The sequence below is a fragment of the Gossypium arboreum genome, chromosome 1, assembly GCF_025698485.1.
Source record: "Gossypium arboreum isolate Shixiya-1 chromosome 1, ASM2569848v2, whole genome shotgun sequence".
In the NCBI taxonomy this organism is placed as follows: domain Eukaryota; kingdom Viridiplantae; phylum Streptophyta; class Magnoliopsida; order Malvales; family Malvaceae; genus Gossypium; species Gossypium arboreum.
In genome coordinates this window covers 22,656,494-22,677,949 of record NC_069070.1, presented here as the reverse complement: position 1 = coordinate 22,677,949, position 21,456 = coordinate 22,656,494, and the positions used below count along the sequence as shown (strand labels likewise).

Sequence of the window (21,456 nt, the reverse complement as noted above, 5' to 3'; positions counted from 1 at the left end):
CGCATTATTAACATCTAAACTACCAATTAAACAAGGAATCATAAAACTCCTTGGATCTTTTAGTTTGTTGGGTAGCTTATTCTGAAGAATGGCTGAGCAAACCGCGTTCAGCTCCACATACGACCTTTCATCTAACTTTTGTTTATTTTCTAGAAGATTCTTTAAAAATTTGACTGCGTTCGGCATTTGTGAAAGTGCTTCAATAAATGGTAGGTTAATATGTAGTTTCTTTAAAAGTTTAAGGAATTTACCAAATTTTTCATCGAGCGGTCTTTCCTTGTCGCATTAGGGCATGGCACACGAGGTTTATATTCTATACTTATTGCTTTTTGTTTGTTTTGGCTTACCTCATTCTTACTTCGCTTACCACTGGTTCTGGCCTTGGTTTTGCAACTAACCCTTCCTCATCTTGAATGGAAATTGCGTTGAGTTGCTCCCTTGGGTTAAATTCAGTATTGCTTGGCAGGCTACCTTGTGGTCATTCAGAAATCAACTTGGCAAGCTATCCAATCTGAGTTTCGAGCCCTTGGATTAATGCTTGTTGATTTTTGATTGTCGTCTCGGTATTCTAAAAATAAGTCTCGGATACTGAGATGAATTTGGTTAGCATTTCCTCAAGGTGCGGCTTTTTCTCCTACTAGTATGGTGGTTGCTGAAAGCCTAGAGGGGCTGGTGGTTTTTGATTTCCTTGGCCTCCCCATGAAAAATTTGGGTGATTCCTCGAATCTGCATTGTAAGTATTGCTATAAGGATTTTTTTGAGATCGAGGATTATTACCCATGTAATTTAACTGCTCGTTCTCCATGTTGTGGCCATAAGGTGGGTATTCTGAATTGCTCGATCCACCTCCATTTGCTTCGCACTGCATTACTGGCTGAACCTGTGAAGAACTAAGAAACCCATCAATTTTCTTATTCAGGAGTTCTACATGATTAGAGAGCATGTTGACCAAATCAACGTTATAAACACCGGATGTTTTCGTTGGCTTTGTCCTCATGACTTGCCACTGATAGTTATTCAGTGACATCTCCTTTATAAATTCATAGGCATCTTCAGGTGTTTTATTATTGATGGTTCCATCAGCAGCTGCGTCAACTATTGTCAAGTCGAACGATTCAGGCCATTATGAAAAGTTTGAACCTGTAGCCAAAGTGGTAACCCATGGTGAGGGCATCTTCGCAAAAGGTCCTTATATCTCTCTCATGCATCGTAGAGTGTTTCTAAATCCATCTGTACAAAAGAAGAGATATCATTACGTAATTTCACCATTTTAGCTGGCAGAAAATATTTTAGTAAAAACTTTTCGGTCATTTGTTCCCAAGTAGTGATTGACCCCCTGGTAACAAATTCAACCACTGTTTAGCTTTGTTTCTTAAAGAAAAAGGGAATAACCGAAGGAGAATGGCATCATCAGAAATGCCATTAATTTTAAATGTATCACATAGTTCTAAAATGTTTGCTAAGTGCACGTTGGGATCTTCGTCCTGCAAACCATCAAACTGAACAAATTGTTGTATCATTTGAATTGTGTTAGGTTTCAGTTCAAAAGTACTTGCAGCTATAGTGTGTTTAACTATGATCGATTCAGTTCCTGTTAAAGAAGGTTTAGCATAATCACACATAGTACGCGGAGCAGGATTCTGATTTACTGGATTAACAGCAATCGCAGGAAGTATCAGGTTTTCCTGATTTTCAGCCATCTCCTTGGTTGTGGTTTGAATATCATCCTCTTGCTCGTTCTCTGTGTATCTTAAGCTTCACCTTATTTCTCTTTGGTTTCTGTGAATTGTACGATCGATCTCACTATCAAAAAGTAATGGTCCTGGCAGGTTTCTTCTAGCCATAAACTACAAGAACCTACCAGAAAAAAGGGAAAAAGAAGAATTAGTAATAAAAATTAGAAATAAAGTAAAAGTAAATGGCTACAGTAATAAAAATCGAGTGTTCCTAATATCTTAGTTCCCCAGCAACGGTGCCAAAAACTTGGTACGTGATATTCGTGACAGGTTTTAAATATTTATAATGAATCGTCCTTGAAACTAACTATTATCACGATGAAGGCAAATGTACCTATCAAATAGTAGTATAGCTTTAGCAAGACCAGATTATCGAACCCAAAGGAACTAAAAGTACTAGTATCAACTTTCTTTTCATTATCTAGCCTAAAAAAATAAAAGGGTTTTGTTTATTTAACTAATTAATTAAACTAAGAAATTACAGAAAAGAAATTTGGGGAAAATACTTTTTAAAAAATTTGATTGATTAAGACAATACCTAAGGAAAAATCCATCTAGACTTCACTTGTTATTTGACTCTAAATCGGACGATTTATTCATTCAACTTGATCCGTAGAGATCCCTAAGTTATATTATTATCTCTCTCGAGACTAATAACGTCTAACCCTAGATTAAATAATTGAAATCTCTTTCTAATTAACGCCCTAGGGTTGCATTAACTCAATCTATGGATCCCCTTAGTAGGTTTCACCCTAATCCAAAAAAATCTTGTCACCCTATCTCTAGGCGGACAAGCAACTCCGCTTAATTATGACAAATTTACTGTTAGATAGGGTCTATTCCTCCTCTAAATAAGAGCTTAACTTGAATCAATATCCTAGAATATCAAAACAAGAATTAAGAACACATAATTATGAACAAGTCAAATATTTATCATACAATTCAGATAATAATAACAAGATCCTTCTTAGGTTTCATTCCCCTTAGGTATTTAGGGGTTTTAGTTCATACTAATGAAAGAAAACATCTCAAAAGAATAAAAATAACAAAACATAAGAAAACCCAAAACTCCTGAGGGAATTTAAAATGGGATCTTCAGTCTTGATGGTGAATCCAACTTTTGAGATGGATCGATCGGCTTTCCTTAAGCAATTCCTTGCTTCCTCCAGTGCATCTCCCTGTCTAAGTTCCTCATCAGGTGTTTAAATAGGCTTTGGAATGCCTAAGAGCCCTCAAAATTGGCCTTTTCTGAATTGGACTAAACTTGGGCTGAGCAGGGACACGCCCGTTTGTGATTGCTTAAGGCCGTGGTCAAGGCTGTTAAATGGGCATGGGTGTGTGATCTACCCGTTTAAATCGTGCTTTGACCTTGCCAAAGTGACACAGTCGTGTGGTCTGCCTGTGTGAGGAAGTCCAAGCTGTGTTGATTTCGTACGTTGGCCCATTTTCTCTATTTTTAGCCCGTTTCTAGTTCCTTTCACTCTCCTATGCTCACCTAAGTATAAAACATGAAATTAAGGCATTAGGAGCATTGAATTCACCAATTTTAAGGAAAAATTGTGACAGCCCTAAAGTGACCCTAGTCGAAAAGCGGTTTCGGGACCGCTAAACCGAGTCACTAAATTATTTGAATATGATATTTATTGTCTAAAATATGTGAATATGAATGTGTGAAAGTTTTAAGCTTCGATTTAGTTAATTGCACGTGAATTTAGTTAATAGGACTTATGTGTGACACTTTTGAAATGTGATAGGTTAATCTATAAGGATCTATTAGTGCATATAATCATAAAGGTGGACTTGCATGTCAATTTTCCCCCTTAAATAGTAGTGGCCGGCCATGACAAGGTGGATAGACAAATTGTGATGGGTAAAACATATTATGAAAAGTTTATGACAACATGTTGTGTTAAGAACAATAAAATATGTGGGGAGTGGGAGGAGAAACCAAAGTTGTTTCATCCTTGCTCCCCCATTTTGCCGAAACTAGAAGGGAAAAAAAAGGCTTCATTCTTTGGCTCTTCTTGGCCGAATTGAAAAGAGGAAGAAGGGGATGAAGCAATCGGCCATCTTAGGTGAATATTAAGGTAAGAAAGTTTATGCTAGTCCTTGAAATTTTAGTTGATATTGAGTGAGTTATCAAGTTATTTTTGGTAACCCATGTTGAAATTTTGATTTTGGATTGAGTAAGGTTTTCGGCTATGGAGATTAATAAGGGTAATGGTTATGTTTCATGCTAAATCTAGATGAACAATGGTAGATGCTTACACCTTGATATTTATGAGTTCCTTTCTTGGTTCTTCCTTAGATCCATGAAGTATATTTTCATTTGGTGTTGTTGGAGATTTCGGTCATGGGTAGAAAAAAAAGGAACTATAGATTTTGAGATTTATGTTAGAAGCTAATGAGTGAGAGTTGGATGAATATTAGGAGGTTATAATTCATGGGATTATAAGCTTGTAAGCTTGATGATGAAATTTATGCTTTGTGAGGGTAAATGGTTTAAAAGGAGCATTCGGCCATGATGTAAGATTATGATGAAGTGATGTTAAATGCTTTGAATATTGAGTATATACTGTTATAAGTTTAATTTAAGGTTTGTTAAGTTGTCTTTGTCATTGCCGAATGTGTGTATAGTTAAAGAAAACTTGTTAAAGTGCTTAGTTAAGTGATATTAGGTTAATGATATGTGTATCCGGTCATAAAGGTGTACATGAGGAAATGTTAGATTAATTGTGTTAAATTGCTCAATGTGATTAAAAATGCGTATGACCATTTTGTATTTGAGCTAAAGGTGGCCATATGACCTATCAAACTCCTTGTCATATTTGGCCATAAGCTAGCATAATGAGACTTTAATAAGTTAAATTTGTTTGAATTAGCTCAAGAGCAAAGGGGAACTAAATCCAATAAAGGGAAGAAAAAAGTGGTCGAATAGCCATCGAAATCGTTCGACAACATCCGAGGTAAGTTTTCGAGCAATGAGACTTAGTTTATGATTTGATTAAGTCATGATGTATGAGCATAACAAATATACGGTGATATGATGATTCTACTTGAATTATATGATGAGTTAATTAGTCTATACGTATGACGGTAGCCGTATGTGCATAAAGATCGTGTCATAAAGCAAACTAAACCATGCTGTTTGTATGATGCTAGTGAGCCGAAAATGGGATTGCTTAATACGTGACGTGTGTTTGAACTCCAATTATGAAAATGAAATATAGATGTGTCATTATTTATTGATATGTGTATGAATATTTGGATGATAACCGGGCTAAGTCCCGAAGGCATCTGCACTAGTGACTAGTTCCGGGCAAGTCCCGAAGGCATTTGTGCGAGTTACTAAATCCGGGCTAAGTCCCGAAGGCAATTGTGCGAGTTACTCTAACCGGGCTATGTCCCGAAGGCATTTGAGCGAGTAGCAATATCCGGTTAAATTCTGAAGGTACGTGATTTGGGAATGAGCAATCTGCTGTAATAATTTCAATTAATACGCTCGTAGAAACTCAACAACGAGGTATGTGTTGTACATGCATTGGATTAATTGATTCCTCTTAAATAGTATTCGCTCAGTCGATTAAGGAGCTTCCGGTTTTGGTTAAGTTGATCCCTTATGTATGAATATAAGGGTTGGAAATGTGAAGTAGGACTGATTTTTGAGAATATATGTGTATATGAAATTATCCGTTTAGTTATATGAATGCTATACTTCAGTTGAGCCTAATTCCATTGCTCAAAACTTACTAAGCATTAAAAGCTTACTCCGTTTCTTTGATTCTCTGTTTTATAGATTTTGGTTCGTCAGCTATCGGACTCGGGATTATTGAAGTCGAAGTCTCCCACACTATCAAAGCCCCTTTTGGTACACTTTTGGCTGAACTTTGAAATGGCATGTATAGGACTATCCTTTTGTTGTGGGTCATGTACCCTTTGGTTTTGTATAAATTTGGATAGCCATGCTAAAATGGCTTATATATATTTTGAGCATAATGTTATAATCATTTTGTATGTATATGGTTATTGAGAGGTGTGGATATGCTTGGCAATGATTGGCCATTGGAATGGTTAATCACGATCATACTTTGTGCTATATGCTAAAGGGTTAGTTGAATCATGGAAACTATGTAATAGGTAAAGTCTACCTTAAAGGCGATCTTGTGAGAGCAGTGGTGTGAATTTGAAAAATCACTAAAAATAGTAGTAATGGAATTAAATAGTTAATAAATTATGTAATCGAACCTTGATGAATCTACTTCCATATGGAAGAAACGAAACGGTCATATGAGTCGTATTTTAAGAGATATTTAAGTTTTAGGGGACAGGGCCAGAGCGATTTCTGGATCCCCGATCTGACTTTGGAAATTCATTATAAATTAACCAGAGATAATTAGAAGTCATTCCATATATGTATAGATTCCTTTTAGTCTAGTTTCATTAGAAACAAACGGCATAAGTATTGAAGCCCTGTATAAGGAGTTATCTAAGTCGCAATGCGGGAAGGTCACAGTAGTCGAACCCTGTAACAGGGGAGACTTTAACTAATAAGCTGTACTATTTGGCTCAACCAAAAATTCTAGAAAAAAATTTGTGGATGGATATATGAGTCTAGTTTCAGAGAAAAATTACGAAACTGATTTTCAAGTTTTGGAACTCAAGATATGATTTTTAAGGTGACAGTGACGCAGTTAGCTAGCTGTCTGGAAAATTTTTAAAATGGACTGTGAACATACATGAATTATGTCTGTTAGCACCTTGTGGTCGCTTCCGACAACGGTCTCGGGTACGGGGTGTTACAAAAATCATCCATAAAATGTGCTAAACATGGGAAAGAAATATGTATAAATTACGATTTATCACCAGCACTCGCCCTGATAGCGTTTCCCACAAATAGTACATGGTTGTGACCCAAAAGTAGCAACAGGGGGCCCAACTCTGACTAGCTCATCAACTCTGCCTTTTTCTTAGGCCTCAAAGTTCAACTTGAGGGCTCCCAAACCCTCTTGTTGCTTCCCCTGTCTGATTCGCGATTCTGGCGCTCAACGCGTTTCACATCCTCGGTGATCTTCGCCTTTTCTACTAACACAGCAAAATCTCACTCCCTCTGTGGAGCCATCAGAACTCGTAAATCATCTCCGAGGATATCCTCAAGATGCACGAAGCGCTCATACTCAGTTACCAACATGACTAGAGCATAGCAGCTTAATCGCAAAAATTTTGCCTCTTATTCAGCCATTGACTTATCCCCCTGGGTCAGATTCAGAAACTCCCTTCTGCGGTATCCACATAGCTAGCGCCCACATATTTCCCTTGGAATGCATTCTTGAAAGTCTCCTAAGTCAATCGATCGGGCTGAGTACCCTCTTTCACAGTAAGCCACCACTGATAGACTTCATCTCTCAACAACGACACTGCACCTTTTAGTTTCTGCTCTACGGTGCAGTCGAGGTCATCTAATATTTAGCCACATTAGGGGCAACTCCAGCGATACCCCTAAAGATCTCAACCCCATTACACCTGAGCCGTTCCGTTACCGACCCACGGCCCACAGTACCAGTATTGGGCCCAGTGACCCTTTTTAGAATTTGCAACTTAGCTTGGGATAATACGTCGTCCCTAGCCACCCGATCGTGTGACCCAGTCTCAGTCATAGGTGAAACTGGTGTCTCTCTTGCCTCAACGTTAGGCATATGGCTCAATCCGAAGACCCAGCCCGAGCACCTCCACGGCCTCCGTCATAGCCTCTTGTACCCCTTTCACGAGTACCTCTGGTGCTCATTATCGATTTGTGAATTATCTGTATTAATAGTTTTATGCATCAGTTTTACAGTTCCAGTGTTTATTAACGAATATTTTATGAGAAATAGTATCATAAATTCAAAGTTTTTGTTTTCGCAGTTTGCAGCCTTACTATAGTTTTAAGTTACCCTAATAAAAGTTTCAGTACAGTCTATTTTCTATGGTAATCTAAGTATTTCAATTAAACAATAGTTTTAGAGAACTTACAAGATCGGCGCCGGAGACTCAGTAGACCATATATTTAGGAGAATCACTTCAAAAATTATTTTCTACTATTTGAAACAGTTCCTTTGAAAATTTACGTCTTTAGAAAAACCCAAATCCACAGTCGAGTTTTGTAACCTGGCTCTGATATCACTAAATGTAACACCCCAAACTGGCTTAGACGTTATGGCTAAATCTGTGATGTCACATTGGAGTGATTTTCAAAAAGCGTAGTTCTATTAGAAAAGTCCATTTGTGTGTGAAACCTCATTTGTGATCTTTATAAGATGCTAACTTAATTTATTCATTTGTTAAGTTACAGGTTTGTCTAGCAAAACATGTTTCATACTAAATGAGTATTACACTTAAAATCATTTTTTGTTGGAGAAACATTTAAAACAAGTTACGTAGTATGGTAGTTGAAAATCATTTACCGTTTGAAAACCCGAGTCCTACTGCTAACAGATTTAAGTCAATTTTAATAAATCCCTAAATAAAAATAAAAACTTAAAATGGCCTTATTATATAAAATTTACCCAAATAAAACTACTTTTCCTAGAAATCAAAAACAAAAAAAAAACATAAACAGTGGTGTGCCCATCTCTGAGTCCCACGCAGCACCGACCCGATTAAGGATTACCTGCACAGATAAGCAGAAAAGTGAGTTTATGAAAACTCAGTGTGTAATCCCTTTTTATCAAACAGTAAATCATGCAGTGTAAACAGTTTGGGCCAAAGCCCTTATCAGTAGCAATATCAGTGTGGGCCTTAGCCCATTACGGTAACAGTATCAATGTAGGCCTTAGCCCAATTCAAAGGCAAGATCGAGATGCAAATGAAATCCTACCCATCCATCCTCTACACTCCACTCTGTCCAACCCTACACTCCATGTGGGGATAAAATCGACCCACCCATCCCTACACTCCAGAATATAGCACTAGTTGCGGCACTAAATAGTGTATGCAATGAAGCTGCCAGTATAGTACACTTCTTCCGAATATATCAACCCACCCCCATACAACATGTCATGTCATAATATATACGTGTATGCAAAATCTCATGCTCGAATACAGTCAAATATAGCATAGGAGTATATCAGTCATTTTACCTCTAGAGGTATAACAATCATTTCATTAGAATGGGGGTCTAAGTGCACTTACCGACCCATCAGTAGGCCCACAATCGTCTTAGGCGACCTATGCGACCTTAACAGTCAAATAGTGAAAATGGGCCCAAAGTTCATAATACGACCCATGTGGGCCCATACGCTCGTGTGGCCCAATAAGCCCAAATAATGGCCTTGGCTGTGTAAACTACACAGCTAGCCCAATTATCTTCACACAACAGTGTGGTTTCCTGAGCTCGTAGGCCCAAACGGCCCATTTCAGCCTAAAACAGCCTAAGCCCATGAGCCACGTGTTTGTGCATTTGATTCACCATACGAGCGAGCGCACGCTCGTGTAGCGTATATGAACATGCTTTCTAGCTTTTGCCTATTAACAACTTTGCAGCGTGATTACACACCTGTTTGTGAAAAAGTTAGCAGATCTCCATGACGCCAAACCTAGATTCAATCATAACCCCACGTTAGTCCTTTAATCGATAAAGTTAACATCCTCACATAGCACCTAATTCTCAAAATGGTAATAGTTGCCTACTATGAATAGCAAACGGTTTCTCTCTTAAACCACTGATCGAAGCTGCCTTCCAAAACTTGACAAAATCTGTATAGCATTACCACCTTGTTATCTAAGATCTTTAATGAAAATGATTAGAACCAAATGAATGAAAACTTACCACCACTTAGAGGTATCCGGCCTGCAAAGGTACACTCTAGGATTGAGTCCCACGAAGAACAATCACACCTCTATCAGAAACGGTGAATAAAAGATAGTGTTAGGGAGGGAGCTTATATCGACAAAGAGAGAAAGAGGGGAAAGAATAGTCGTGAACCCTAACTAAGCCATGGATTCAACAACCTAAACAACAAAATCAGTTACCTTACACAAGTGTAGTGAGATTCAGCTCCAAAAAAGAAAAAGTGCAATCAACTAACAATGAAAACTGAATGAGTAGAGAGAGAGAAGGCAAGTGATATTCGGGCAAAGCACAAAGAGGGAAAATGCAGTTGAGAGAAGGAAGAAAAGATGAGAAGAGACCAAAAAGGGTTTTCGGTTGAGCAAAACAAAAGAGAGAGGGAGAGGGTGGAGAAGTTCGGTCAAGAAAAGAAATCGAGAAAAGAAACTTGTCAAACCCCGAAGGCTCTATGCTACAATCGGCTCCAAGAAAAGTAATACCAAAAAAACAACCCGATGAAAGGAAAACAATTCAACACCTATGACAGAATTTGGCATAAAGGGAAAAGAATCGTAAAACAAAATGAACACACCTACAATGACTGCCAAAGCTGAATTTTGCCAAGAGTAAGAGTCCCACTTCTGTACACTCTCCTCACTCCCTTCAAACCCTCCTAACTTCTCTTCCCATATCACTCCTCAGATTTCTCAACCTCAACCAATTTATCCAAATCCCAACTAGCTAAAATTCTCTCCAACAAGCACCTAGAATCTGGCCTCAACTTCCCCCACTCCTCAAGCATTCAATTTCAGTCAAACAACAAGATTTCCCCAGCATTAACAGCAAAATAAAATGCTCCTATTGCGTTACAAAGCCTCGAACCCCAAACCCCCTAAAACACTCCACACGCCTCTATCCCCTAGATTAGTAAGCTTTTTATTGACATGCTTACCAATATTTATTTAAGAATCCTATTGCCCAGAGGGCGGGGTTTATTCAAGAAAAACCAAAATTTTGTACTAGCCACAGCTTGAGCTTCTCCAACACTCCTCAGAACACTCAACCACTGAAACAAGCATACATTTATGCACACAACATACAAACATAAATACCTAATATTTTGGGGCATTACACTCCATATGCCACTATCCACCAGACTAGTAGGTCCATTCTGTTAGGTTTTTAACAACTCTTACTTATAACCCTACTGACCTAAGATAGGGGTTTAATCCTTAAAAGAAAATTTTTTGTCAAAGCCAAGGCTTGAACCCATGACTTCCCAGACACTCCCAGAGCACACATTCACTAGGCCAAACATAATTTCACGTCACAAACACACAAAAATAATTTTATCAGGGATTTGGGAATATAGGGCGTTAGACGCCAGGCCGTGTGTCACACACGGCTAAGTCACACTCCCGTGTCTCAGGCCATATGGATATGAATTTTCCCAAAATCAAGCCATTCCAACACCAAACCATGCATAGAACTAAAGGCATTTTGTGCACATAATCAAGACATAAAAACCTTACCTAAACATGCATAAAATGACCAATTCAATAGCCTCAAAACAAACAACCAATATGCCATTTCAAGGTACCTCACAAGCAACATCAAAGCTTACTTACACATTCATATTTATTCACATTTTCATCATCAAACATAATTCAACTTCTAATCAAACATGCTACAATTATGACCATTAACACTTCTATCACAGAACATGCCATTTGAACTATTCAAAATATACAACACGATATAGTCACAATGACACAAACTAGCAAAACATCAAAAGTACCAACATAGTTAACTTACATAGCGTATACATACCAAATCACTTTCAAACCATTTTCAAATTTATTAGCCTAGTTCAAATATGAACTAAAACATGTCAGAAGTAACCATTTTCAAACTATCATCAACATGCCAAGTGAGTCATATCAACAAGCACATTAAAGTAATCAACATCACATAACCTGATAATGTATCAAGGTGTACCAAACCAGTATGGCTTTCCAAAGCTTACACATACCAAAACATCATTAACACACGCACTATAGTACCATTACAAATCATCCTATACATGCCATTATAAACTTTATCCGAAATACTCAACAACTACTAAATTGTCCAATGGATAGTGTGATCGATCTTTAATAAACTTCAAACCGATTGAGCTTCTAATAGTCTATAAAGTAAAGGAAAATAATTTCGTAAGCAATGAATGCTTAGTAAGCTCGTATAAACTTTAAACATAATATTCCATTTCAATAATGAGCTTTACAAATTTACATAAACCTTTACCAATGTTATAAGATTAATAAAGCCTATATAACACTATCAAACTCTCAAGTTAGCATACTTGTTCATGATACATATGAAATCAATCACATAAATATAAACATAACATTTAATTCATCATTATTACCATGTGATCATGTTTCACTCCATTTGCTTACTTATGGTTTCCAATACCATAAGTTTAATATAAGCCTATTCAAGCATTATCAAACTCACGTGTTAGAAGATTCATTGACAATCATATAGCTCAATTATAACATAATTAGATTTCATAGAATACATTACATAAGCATCAACCTTTTCTTATAATTATGAACCTTTCCATTAAGTCACTTACGATTCTATTCCTTTTCTTACTCATTTTATTTGCATAGTTGTAAACCTGAAAAATATATAGTATTTTTCCTATGTAAATTATCACCTTTTACTTAAATTGTTGTTAAAACTAAGTATTTGTTTAATAAATTAATGAAATATGTGAAAAATATGAAATTAGAACATAGAAATTATTAAAATGTGATTTTATGCTTTATTATATAGTTTTCATGCATAAAATGGCTTATTTTATATTGATTTGAGCATATTATATTTTTAAGACATAAAATGAGCTATGCATGATTAAATTAAATAATAAAATATGAAATTATATTTAATTATTTATTTTAAAATATTTTATTAATAATTTGGGTTTTAATTAATTATTTAAATTGGTTAAATTTTATTCTTTGGTCCTTTAACTTATTAATTTATTTTGGACAAGTCTGGTAGCTTTGTTGGATTACAAAACCATCCAAATTGGGAGACCAATTCAACCCAATTTTTGGCTACACTTGGCTGTCCACATAAACCTCTTTTTGGTTAAATTGCACAAGGTCATTGCAATGTTGAAGAAATTAGAGATTTGCCTAAAGATTTACACTTGACCGAGTCTCAGTCTTGGGTTGTTATGACACTTAAATGAAGTAAAAATAAAGAAAAAATCAGCTCAATTTCCTCAATTCATGGCTGGTCACCCCTTGAAGATGCTTGAAGAGATGGAACCTCCTATTTTTAGCAAACTATCCCCCTCTTTTCACCTATAAATAAGACCCCCTCATTCCTTCATAAATCATCCCTCGTCATTCATCATTCTCTCTTCTCTCCAAATTCTCTTAGCCTTTTCCATCCCTCACGCCTAGCATTATCTCTTCATAGAGATTTTAGCAAGTAAGCCTCTTAAAGAGGCCTTGGTCGGCCACCTTGGAGAGCCATCAGCAAAGGAGCAAAGCAAAAAAAGATGAAGCCTAGTCAGTCAGAGTCTTGGGCGACAACCACTTTGATTTGGGTTTAATCTTTCCTTTCTTTAATTTAATCCAAAAATGTTTGCTATGTGTTCTTTGTTCTTATTTACAACAATGTTAGCTTAATTTTATTTAAGCTAGGATGATTTCTTTGATTAAATACTATTTCTTTGATTCATGCTTATAATGTTTGTGCCTAAATTGATCATGCTTTCAATTAAAATCAAGTCTGTATTTTGTTCATATGTGATTGAAATACTCCTAAATTAGCTGAGCGATCCTAACCAGATGACGGCTAGTAGACGCATAATTGAAATGTGCATGTTCAATTTAGATCTTAACCCGATTAAATTGCATGTTGCTTAACAACTCTAACCAAGCTCTGTTATCTGCATAGTTTTTAGATTTGTGTGATTAAACTATTTCAAACCTAACACATCCCTATTACCTCACACGAATACTAAGAAACCCTTAGTAAATAAGGATCAGTAAAATGCGTATTTACTAAGTAAAGGATTCCGGAAGGACCTAATGTGGTTTCCAAACTCATGAAAGATCGAATTGTCATGGAATGTTTTTCCGAATGTTATTAAGCATGTTGATAGTAAATTGAGTTTAATTAAAGTAATTGTCCTAGTTTATTTATGTTATAATTGTTGCAAATTGTGTTTAATTTCGCTAAAATCTATCTCATTCATATAGTTTGCATACTTAGGATAATTTGCATTAGGGATCATTGCATTTATTTTAATATATTTTAATCATCACTTCTCAACTATATTGTGTTTTTATTTACGAAGTGTATAGTATAATTTTACAATTAAGTGATTTAACACAAATACAATCCCTGTGGAGATGATAACTCGATACTTACTTATTCCTTGATAATGACTGTGTACACTTGCACAAACCTACGCGTTACAATAGTACAAAGTATAAACATAAAAATCAACCATATGTGTTTTGTCATCCACAATCTCAACCTGTGAATTGTAACATTCAATTCAAAACTCAAATATTAATAAATCCATCAAAATCATGAAACAAGACACCTTATTGAGATTTTTTATTCGATGAACATTTTACAGATAAGAGTACATTTGCAATCCAACCAAAACACACCAGATGCTCATAAGAGCCAATCCATCTGAACACACCAATGCTCGTAAGAGCTAATCCTTCTGAATCACACCAATGTTCATAAAATCTAATCCCTTCGTAACACACCAAAAAAAAAGAGTATCACACGAGAGCTTGCAACAAATGCTAAACCTCGATTTACTCAGGAAACATATATACATAAGCCTATAGCCATCTTCACTCCAATCCCCCAAAACACACCATATCTCGACTGTACTCTATCCCGTATTCAAACCGATCCAAACATCAAATTCAATAACATTTCAAAAATAACCTTTCATCACAAATAATCAAATATATCTATTATACCATATTATACTATTCAACAATTCATATAAAATTTAAAATTTTAAACCGTTCGAACTTACATGGACTGAATTGTAGTAGTTGCAGAAGTTTAAGGACTATTCTAAAATTTTTCCTTTTCCACGAATATCTACAGGATCTTGATCTAAAATATAAATTTTCTCAATTATCAGCTTACATTTCACATTCCAATCCATTTTAAAATTAATACCTTTTTATTTTTCAAATTTATACAATTACCCCAAAAATTTACATTTTTTGTAATTTAGTCCCTTAACTAAAAAATCATCAAAATAAAATGTTTAGCCAAATATACTAGGCCCTTATATAGTCCCTAATGAACTTTAAATTTACTATCAAGCCCTAAAATGTAGACATTTTTCTCAATTTATTCCTAAAATCAAATTTAACAAAAATCACTTTACAAAATCATCAAACAACACAATCAAAGCTTCAAATACGTGGTATTCATAAAAAAACTTAACAGTCATCAATGGAAACTTCTAAAATTTTTAACAGATTCAAAAACGAAGGTACGAGCTAGCTTGACCTAGTTACAACAATATCAAAAACATAAAAATTACAAGAAACGGACTCGAAATAAACTTACATGCAAGAGAAAATATTGGCGAAACCTCCCAAGCTATGTTTCCATGGTGGTTTTGGTTACGAAGAAAAGAAAATGAAGAAGAAGACTTGTTTCATCTAATTTGATTAATTAATTTCTTTTTATTTACAAATTTTCCATTAATACTAATTTCTTTCAATTTTTTCCTTTAAAATTAGCTCCATTACCATCCACTATCTAAAATAAGGACTAATTTCCTTATTGGTCCTCCCAAATTACTAATTAGGCCATTTAATCATTCAAATCTAATAGTAATCAAATTTTACATCCTTTACAATTTAGTCATTTTTAATTAATTAGCTATCTAAACATTAAAATTTCTTAACGAAACTTTTATACAACCTTAATAATACTCTGTAAATATTTATTAAAATATTTATGGCTCAGTTTATAGAAATGAGGTCCCGATAACTCATTTTCTAAAACCACTTGACTTTAGGGTCTTACCACTTGAACTTAATTATTCATTCAAATAACATATTTTCCAATTCAAAATTTATTTTAATACTATAATTGACTCATAAATATTAAATAATACTATTTATGGGCTCACTTGTTAGATTTGTGGCCCCGAAACCACTATTTCTAACACCATCGAAAAATAGGTTGTTACATTGTGTGTGTTGTAGCATCCGATATCCAGATCTGATGGTTCAGGTCAGGTAGAGGGTGTTATAAATGAATTAGTATCATAGCTTTTGGTTTAGCTGATCCTATGGCAATTAAGTGAGAGTCAGCCTTATATGCATAATATGCTGAACCTGGCTTAGTCTTTAAAGCAAGTTAAGGACTTTTGTGTAAATAGCACTTTGGTATACTGTTAATGATAGGGAAGTGGCAGCAAGAAAGAGAAGAAATTTCATGAGTTTAGGATGGGTTTGAGGGTAAATTTTGATAAGTCTTTCAAGTGGTAACTATTTAGTTCTCATGGTTTAAATAATTATGATTTCTGTATGCTGGTAAGGTTCAGTTATACATGTTATTAAACCAAGTTTTTGTGGCTTAAGAATATGTTATTCTTTTTTAACAACTATTGTGAGAAGTGAAGAAGAAGAAGAAGAATTGGTAATCAAATGCTTAATTTGGTTGATGAAAACTTCAATCAGATGCTTGTGGTATCAGCTTGTAAATGTTGCATTAAAATCATCTAAATTGTAAGCTTTGAGGTTTTAACTCCAATTTCCTACCTAAATCCTTGTCTAATTAGCACGCAACTCTCAATTATAGAGCACCTTCATTCAAGTTCACATTTAATTGGTAATTTTGATTTTGAACTATTTATTGGTGTTGAATAAAGTTATTGCTATTTGACTTAATGATTTCCAATTATGTCTGCTCAATTATGCTATAATGCGTTCAAACACAATTGATAAGTTATATTTCTTAAATGAGTTTAATGTGTTAATTGGGTTGTTCAATTATGATGTTAAAGTGTGTAATTGTGTTTCTTAAATGTGGTTAACGTTTTATAACTATACTGTCCCAAATGATATTAAAATGTTGTCCATTTTGTGCTATTTATGCTATTCCAAAATGACCTTAACATGTTGTCCAGTTTGTGTCAATTATACAGTCCTAAAATGACATTTTGATGTTGTCTATTGGGTAATTTAATGCTGGAATTTCAACATTTAAATTCTTTATTTTTAGGATGTTTAAAGCTTGCTGGAAAATGCTACATTTGTATACACTATTTGGTAGGTTCTCTATATAAAAACCTCAACTCGCTAATCCCCCACAAGAGGATTAGTTCCTCATGGATCTACTAAACGATATAAACTTGAATGAAAGAATGAACATGAAGAAAAATTCAAGAATAGATTTTAGAAGAAGCCTGATTTGTATTAAGCGCAGAATCCTCATAGAGTTTGATAGTAATTCCAAAATCTAACTTCTTTACAATAGTAAATAGCAAGAACAAAAATATAAAACCTAAGCAAAAGAAAATCTAAAGAGAAAATTATACCAAGTGTAAAATATATGTAACATGTGCTAAATGACCCTATTTATAGACTTTAGGGTGGTTGTCATCCTCAACCCTAGGTCAGCTGTAGTCCTCATATTTAATGTTTAATTGTACAGACCAATATGCCCCTGGCTCATAATTATTTCCCATGCAGAAATGATGTTGCGACACATCAAGTCCTGTGTCGTGACATCGAGGGCAGTATGCCCAGCTTCAAGGTGTCTTTAGGGGTATGTCACAACATCCTCAGGCTGTGTCGTGACATTGAAGGTAGTCTTGGAATTCTTCTATGTTGCTTTGTGTGTTGCAGCATCACATGCTCCATATTGCAACCTAGCGACTAGTATTAGGTTAAAACAACTTCTAATGGTCTCTTGAACACTCACAAAGTATAACGCCCCAAAAATATAGGGTCTGTAATTTTGCATGATTTGGCACAAATTCCACGTTTACTTTAATGGCTAGGTGATTTGGGTGTGTTTGGGAAGTCCTGGGTTTAAGCTCCAGGTTTTGCAGAATTTTTGATTTTGCTCATAAAAGAATCTGGATATTGGCACATGGGCTTTAAAAATAAATGTGGCAAATTTATGTCACAAGTGAGCTTGTGGTCTAGTGGTGGTGCCATGACATGGTTATTATGAGAGCTTGGGTTCAAATCCCATGGAATGCAAAGGGATATTTATTTTACTTCTTTGTGGTGAGAGATGTGGAGTTTTGACTGAAACTCAGTTGGATGAGGTTTGAATTGGTTAATGAGGAAAGAATCAGGGGAAGTGGTTGGTAGTTGGGTGATATGGAGGAGAATTAGGAGGAGGAAATCAAGGAATTCAAAACTTGGTAAGTTGTAGTCGATTGGGGAAGCTTGTGTGTGCAAATTCGGATAGAGGTCTCTTTTGTGTGTATTTTGACATTTTGAGAGTGTTTTGGGGTACTTTTCTTTGTGCCAATTTTGAGTTTTGGTGTTGTGACACCTAGTCTCAGTTTTTCCTAAGTGCTAAATTTTCCTGTTTTCTCTTCTCTTGCTATTTCTTTACATTCTTTCTTTAAGCCGAACCTTGCTTTTTCCTCCTCTCAATCTTAATCCTTCATTTGGCTGAACCTTTGTCCATCTTTCCTCATATTCAAGTCGACTATACTTTTCTTTCTTTCTCTCTCTCTTTGTTCAAGTTTTGGTGGTGGTGGTTCTCATTATTCGTTTCGGATTGCAATCTTTGACCCTCTACATGGTATGAGGTTTGTTGGGTCCTAGGTGTCCCGAGGGGCTTATTAGAATTACTAAAGCTTCCGAAACCTCTGTGTTGATTTCAATCTAAGGTAATCCTATTCTCAATTATCTGGTTCAACTGGGATAGATGTGGTTATGTTATATTATGGCCGAATACTTGCTCCCTAATCTAGGGGTTGTGCCTTTTGGATTCGTGCATTTCAACTGTAACACCCTAAATTTTGGGCCTAGAAGTAATGGGCCTTGAGTTTGGGATCGGTTAGAAGGTGGCTTAAATAACTTGAATGTGTTTAAATTGCATGTTTAGTTTAATTGTTAAGTGATTTAGGAAGGGTTGGTAGTGTGGAAAAAGTCTTGGGTTCAATCCAGGGCTTTAGCAAAATTTTGTATTTTTTTTAAAGGACCCTGAGCATTAGGTGGAGGGATTATTAATAAGGCCTGGTAAAATCTGACACAAGAAAATGCTTGGCCTAGTGGAAAAAAGGCATTGGTAGCAAGCAGGAAGTAAGGTTCAAGTCCTGGCCTTGGTGAAGATTTTTATTGCGCATATAATTAGTAGGGAAGCTAGCGCTTAGGCCTTATAAATATGTTTGGTGGAAATTCGACACAACGAATGCTTCTGGCCCAGTGGTATGATGGCGTTAGGAGTAAAGAGAGGTGCTAGGTTCAAGTCGCGGCACGAGCAAAAGTTGTAACACCTCAAACCCACGTTCTAAGCCGGAACAAGGTACGGAATATTACAAATCACGAAAATATGAACTCACACATTTACCTGACCTTACATAATTAATTCTTCTAGCTTGAACAAAAATAGATAACATTAACAGATATACATAAATACAAGTAAATTATCAAATTTTGAAAAGTAAAATTTTAAACCAAACTAATTATAACATATAACAAAATGATTCAGCCCTCTATACATGCCATAATTCCAAAATAGGGTTTACAAAGTACCAAAAGTATTGATAGTGTGGATGGGTCTCCACGATCTCCAAATCCCGAAATGGCTTAGTAACTCTATAAGATAAGAAAAGAAAAGAAGATAAGCATATAGCTTAGTAAGTAAGTACGAAATTGATATATACAATTTATCAAAGTAAAACAATCATACTAGTATATAATCACATATTCAGGACAGGTTGTTTTCTGGAGTCCCAGTTTTAAAAAAAATCATATCTGGAGCTACAAGACTCGAAATTCAATTTCGTAAATTTTTCCTGAAACTAGACTCATATGTATACTTACTAATTTGTTTCTAGAATTTTTGGTAGGGCCAATTAGTACATTTTATTAGTTAAAATCTCCCCTGTTTCAGGGTATGACTACTCTGACCCCTATGTACCACGAACCAAATTTCTCCCTGTACAGAATTCCAACAACCATTCCGTTTGTTTCTATTAAAAACATACTCAATAATGAACCCATGCATATAAAGTATGACTCTTAATAATTTTTTTACAATTTATGGTGATTTTATAAAGTCAGAACAGGGGATCTCAAATTCATTCAGACCCTGTTTCACAAGAATTCAAATATCACACAATATAGAATTCTTTGGCTTCCACTGCTTCTTTTATGTGGAAATAGACTCATTAAGATTTATTTTCATATATCATTTGCATTTTTATTCAACTTCCACGATTTTTGGTAAATTTTTAAAATTATGTAATTGCTGCTGTCCAACACTGTTTTATTTCTAGCATTCACTCTTGCATAATTCCACCTAGTCCTTTTTGTTATACTAGAATTCACTCAATTATCGAGCACATAGCTCCTAACTTTTCATATATTACCACTTTATCGATTTTCCCATTGAACTCAACGGAAAAATAACAAATATACCATTGTTTACACATATTTCCCCTTCCACACTTATAGCCGAAGCTATCTGATACGCATAGTAGCCTGCACTTAGTACTACACATGCGACCAATAATCCGGTACACGTAGTAGCCTGTACTTAGTACTACACACGTGACCTGACCATCTGATACACGTAGTAGCTTGCACTTAGTACTACACACATGATCGAAGTCATTGAATACGCATAGTAGCCTGCACTTAGTACTACACATGCGACTTAATAGTATGGTACACGTAGTAGCCTGCGCTTAGTACTACACACGTGTACTCACAATGGGTCATTCGTATTGTTCCTGTTCCGAAGGTTCAACCGGGAAAATCTTTCCTTTTTCACTGTTAACACTTATTCACAATCTAATTAAATTTGCAAAACTCCATCATTTAATCGTTCTATGGACAGCCACCAATTCATATGATAACAACATAAAATAACATGAAAAAAATCGATAAATTATTCATGTACGAACTTACCTCGGTGCAAACTTTAGAAATGTTATAATTTAGTCCGAAAGCTTTTCTTTTCCCCGATCACGATCGATTCCACGTCTTTCTTGATCTATGAAAACACATTTCGTTCATTTAACACTCATACTATTTATTTCAATCCAAAAATCACATTATGGAAAAATTATGTTTTTGCCCCCTAACTTTTACAAAATTATGATTTTTCCCCTAGGCTCAGGAATTTAATTTCAGCCCTTATTCTTATGTTTTATGACATGCTGATCATTTTTCCCTTCTATGACAGCATCAAATTCAGACTCTAACATGCACTTATGACTATTAGGTATTTTTACCGATTAAGCCATTTTACTCGTTTTCACTTAAAACCGAGTAGCACAAGTTGTCTAACATAATTTAAAACCTCATATTCTAGCATAAAACACCAAAATACACAAATTTCACCTATGGGTATTTTTCCAAATATGAACCCTAGGTCGAATTATTGCTAACATAAGCTAAATCAAGCTATCGGGATTCAAAAAACGTAAAGAACATTAAAAACGGGGCTTGGAATCACTTTCTATGGAGCTTGAAAGCTTGAAACAAACCCTGGCTATGGAGAACCCTTGAAATTTCGGCCTAATGAAGATGATGGACAAAAATTGGCTTTTAATTTTGTTTTTAATTCATTTTAATAACTAAATGACCAAAATGCCCTTACTACTAAACTTTCTAAAAATTCCATCCATGTCCAATTTTT

General features: G+C 35.3%; 1 non-coding gene across 1 annotated transcript; it reads left to right on the top strand.

Moving 5' to 3' along the window:
- The first annotated feature begins 1,156 nt into the window (after positions 1–1,156).
- LOC128282234 (small nucleolar RNA R71) lies at positions 1,157–1,263 on the top strand. The gene has a single exon (XR_008272440.1). It is a non-coding gene; the product is annotated as a small nucleolar RNA R71 (small nucleolar RNA).
- The last annotated feature ends 20,193 nt before the right edge of the window (positions 1,264–21,456 follow it).